Here is a 5403-nt window from a genome sequence, read left to right on the forward strand (position 1 = left end):
ACTGAAAAACTTTATGACATTATGTAAATCAATTCTTCAGGCTTGTTTCGGTACACTTTCATCTGAGCACAAACACGGTGAACTTGTTCAATCACCGCCATTATGGAATTATGTCATTGCGACACCTTGTGGTGTCATTACAAACTTGTAGCTTGTGCTAATCGTGGTCAACCGTTTCACACAAAACTGCATATACTTTAGTTTGACCTGTCATTTAAACATTTCTGATGCAACTACGAATCATGATACACCAGATTCGCCTGTATTTCATTCAGTGTACTTTCGAAATTTAAGAATGTCAACACACTAAACTTTACCATTCATCTACTCGGGAGTTGACGGATCAATTTACTATTTCATTTGAGTTGTTGATTTTTGAATTTATATAGCGGGTGCTATGTTTCGTGGAAACTCGCTTGCATATTGCGATCGATCGTTTGAGAGCCTTATTAGTCAAGGCTCCTCTTTGTGGAACCCCCTACTAGCTGGATTACACTAGGCTATACGTCAAGTACGTCTTGTACCCATGACATCAACTGCTATGAGCACACACCTTTTAACCCTAGAATTCGGGTTGATATATATTCTTGGACTCACCAAATGTGAGTAAGGTTTGATTTGGATTGCAGATTATCTACCTTGATATTATTCATATACATACACGTGTGACGAAACCATAAGGGGGCTAAGGTAGTACATATTTTGAAGACCAAATTTTTCTAACGGGGGGAGAATGTGACAACCCTAAAAATTACGGGTATTCGTACAATTAATTTATATTTAATTAATGCTTAATTACTGTGCTTGCTTACAATTGTGATCTAACTGCTTACTGATTTCTGTTACATACATGCACATGCATCATACTTTATTACTGTCACTCCACTTATTATACACAAAACAATAGTGACAAACTTGATGCACAAAGCACAGTTAGCGCAGTGAACGGATAACCCAGTAAACATGCTGACATAGCCAGCACTAGACAGACACTGTCTCTGAGGCCAGTATGAGCCGGGAATAGATTACTACACTAGAAGGGAGTGTAGGGAGGTGAGGATTGTAGAACTGCGTCACTAGGCAATATTTATAGTGACCGGATGTGCCTAAAACATGCTCAAATTACAAAATCCTGCACTTTCTACAAAAATTCAGCATTTAACGTAACTAGTGAAGTGCAAAAACATGGGAAAATAATACTAGACACTTTCCAAAGTGTCGGGAATTCATTGCGTCACTAAAAATAATATTAAAGACACTTTAAATGCTTATTAAGCACTTTAACGGATGAGTATCCAACCGAACAACCGGACTTTACCCGGGACATAAAAATATTGTCAATGACACTGTTTTTCCTTTTCTGAGCCAGTTAGGGTCCCCGAATACCCTAACACCCGCTAATAACTAATTTTAACCTCTAACTAGACTAACCAAACACTAACTATAAAGTTCAAACCAAACCATGACCCCCCCTTCAACCGAATCGGTCCCCAAGGGGACACACCCTTACACACTTGATTATTTTATTTGCTTATATCCCATATCTAACATACATATTGCACCATGGTTAAAACACTAATGAGGTCTATAAGTATACTTGGAGGATAAGAGTTACATTCATTCTAAACACTTAACAAAAATTGCACACTCTCTCCTTCCCTCTCTTGTGTTCGGCCGCAAGCACCCACACACCCACCACCACTTTCGAGTTTCAATCTAGCTAAACCACTAACATCCTAAGGTGCAAGAGTTCATACAAGGAGGCTCGGTGCTTACGGAATCACAAGGACCTCTCTACATCGCTTTTATCCACCTAGTTTTCGCTTTGATTCTTCCCTAGCCTTGAGCTAGTTGTAAGTGATTCTAAACACCCTCTTGATCTTGTCTAAAGTGGTTAAAAAGAGATTTAACGGGTAAAAATCGAGAACACTAAAGATTAAAGCTTAAAGTCTTGTAAGAAGGATGAACAAGGTGGTTAAAGAGTAAATAATGGTGTAAAACTCATGAATCTTCTTTAGTAATGATTATTTTATGTTGTTGGTTGCTAGTAGTGGAACGGATCGTCATCTAACCACGCTAGATCATGTTCATGGAACATGAACTAGCATTATGTTAAGTAGGAAAGTTACTAGATGACGAACCCTTTCATACATAAACATGAACTTGTGTAAAAATAGTTTTTCTTGTAAAATGGAGTTCTAAACTAGTAGATCTAAAGATCTACAAGTGGTATTTTCGAAGAACCAAGTGTAAGATGCAATCACGTTTAAAAGCCGAATCTTTCATGAAACAAAAGCATTTTTTGTGAACAAACAATTGTGTAGACACTTGTGTAACGAAAGGATTTAACAAAGAAATATTTTTGTAATTTTTTACTAAGAAGTTGTAAAGATGCATTTTCTTTAAAAATAAAGCTTTCAAGAAACCGATTTCATTTTTAAAGGTAGAAAGACCTACGAAAAAGGTTGGAAGGTTACTACGTATTTTTACACAACTTACAAGTTCATGTGTTTGCGATTTATACTTGTTTTGACTAGTTCGACATTTGAATATTGTTTGTTGATGATGGGAAAATTGTTGATTGAATTTTGAAAAGAAAATGATACGCTTGTAAGCGTGACCACCTCTAGTTACAGAGGAAACTCTGGCGAAAGTTTTCCAGAAATCTAACACTTGGAAAATATTTTTACAACAAGTGTTATGAATATTTTTTTAACTTATTTTTCCAAATAAAAATTCGCCATGAATTTTTATTACAAAATTACCAAGTGTCAGAGGTGGATTTTCATAAATAAAACTTGCGAAATATATATTTAGAATATATATTTTTCGTAGTAAATGCTTGTGTGAATTTTATGATTATTTGTGTGAACCACATAAATATTATTTTTAGAGTAAAAATAATACTACTGGAATACACTGAACCTTAACGACTCCAAAATAATACTAACGCCCTCACAATAAATATTTAAGTTACACCGGTATTATTATTACCACACGAACCTTAAAATGTAACTTATGTATTTTCGATAAAATATTCTTAATTGCGTATTGTGATAGAAGTATTATTTTGAGAAATGATATGAAATAAAATATAATATTTTTGGGAAAAATATGTATATTTTGGAAGTAGAATATTTTAGACAAATGAATTAAAATATATTTTATTAAGTGAGACTTAATAATATATTTTGAAATTATACAAACGCACATATATTAAAACCCCCATCCTTGGGAAGGAATATAATTAATACACAATTACGAAGTGTAAAAACGAAATAGTTGTCTAACTATTTCCCAAAAACGTTAAACCTTAAGCCAAGGCACGACCGTCCGTCTAATAGAAGTTAGTACGTGTAGGTCGTCACGCAGCAGGTTGACTGGGAGATTACTATTTCGAGACGCACTTCAGTGAGTTCATGTCCCCCTTTTCTCTTAACTGTTTTCAGTTTTTATACTCCGGAGGAGACATACATGTTACTATGATTACGAATACTTTTTACATGGTATGGTTAGCGTAAGAAGGGTTACTACTTAGATCATGTGAGTGGGTAGGCGGGAACTGGAGGCCATTAATCCTCATTGTAGGACCGAGGTTCATTAGCGGTAGATCTATCTGGGTGTAGCGAGCCCAACCCCTGAGTTCGCTGAATGAGCCAAGTGGTGACTTTGAGCCCGACGCAAAAATCTGCTAGGTTTGAGTCCTCCTACTGCACTTCACACATATCATTGGCTTTGCAATCCAATGGCGATCTCTTTTTCCTTATTTGCTACATACCATGGATTATTATACATACATACATTTTTACAACGGGTTATACATACCCACTTACACAGGAACTCGCTTAACTTTATGTTGACTTTTCCAAACTACATGTATTTCAGGAAACTAACGGATCTGGCACGGTATGCACGTATGAAGGTGTTCGTAAAGTAAAGGGTTGTTTGACAACATCTGAATGGTTAAGGGGCTATTTGTTTACCTCTTAATGAGACCCTTAATGGTTCAGACCTCTTACTGGTTCAACACTTAATGGTTCAAACTGTTCGTTTCAGACATTTGCCTCTGAATGGTTAAGCATTATACAGAGTCTGAATGGTTAAGACCTCTAATCTGAATTGGTCAGACATTTACCTTTGAACGGTAAAACGTTATACAAGCTCTTAATGGTTAATACCTCTTACTGGTTCAGCACTTAATGTTTCAGACCTCTTACTGGTTCAGCACTTAGCCATTCAGATGTTGCCAAACAACCCCTAAGTGCTGAACCAGTAAGAGGTCTGAATCATTAAGTGTTGAACCAGTAAGTGGTATGAACCATTAAGAGATAGTGTAAAGCTTAACCGTTCAGAGGCAAATGTCTGACCAGTTCAGATTAGAGGTCTTAACCATTCAGACTCAGTATAATGCTTAACCATTCAGAGGCAATTGTCTGAACCATTCAGACATTTGCTCGTGAAACAAACAGTCTGAACCATTAAGTGTTGAACCAGTAAAATGTCTGAGCTATTAAGAGCCCCATTAAGAGGTAAACAAACAGCCCCTAACACCTATAGTCCCCAACTTTTGAAAATTACACTAGTGCTCCCTGTGGTTTGTTTTTTGTTACTCGGATGATACCTGGAGTGGATGTCCGTTAGTTTTCACCGTTAAGTCCATGTGAAATTACTTATTTACTCATCTCTTTAAAAATATATTATACACACTTATATTATTATATTGAAAGTGTGGGGCCCACAAACTCTTTTGTCTTCTACAAAACAATCGGCCACCATCACCATAGTCACCCACATCCACCTCCACCTCCACCTTCTAGCTCCACCCACACCCACCTCCGCCACCTAAACCTAACCCCTACAACCCTTAACCCATCACAAAACACCACCACATTCACTACCACCACAACAGCAGTCACTAACAGCCACCATCTGAACCACTACTATCTCTATACACATTTAGTAAGAGAAACAGCTAGAGAGAGATCGATCAAAGAGATAGATTTGGGGCTCGGATAGTCTGAAACAGAGGCTAGTATACGTATATAAACCCTCACGCGACCACCTGTTACTTTGGGGAAAAAGTTATATTCACACAGTCATACTTCCATCAATCAGCAACACAATTGATTAAGTACTGTTAGGATTTAGATTGTGAGGTTTATATGGCGGAGCACACCGACGAAATCGAGCCACGAAGAGTCAATTCCTTCATGGATAAGGTTACGAAGAAGATTCCCCGCGACTATTCTTCGTCGTCGGATTTTGAATCGGAGAAGAAGAAGCATGATGATGACTTAAAGAAGAAGAAGCATGATCTATCTCTCTCACTGTCTCTCTAGTTTTTCTCTCTCTCTAAATGTGGTAGATGAAGGGATCTGGGATGGAGGAGGGAGTTCACGTGGT

This window comes from Helianthus annuus, chromosome 17 (assembly GCF_002127325.2).
Source record: "Helianthus annuus cultivar XRQ/B chromosome 17, HanXRQr2.0-SUNRISE, whole genome shotgun sequence".
NCBI classification, from domain to species: Eukaryota; Viridiplantae; Streptophyta; class Magnoliopsida; order Asterales; family Asteraceae; genus Helianthus; species Helianthus annuus.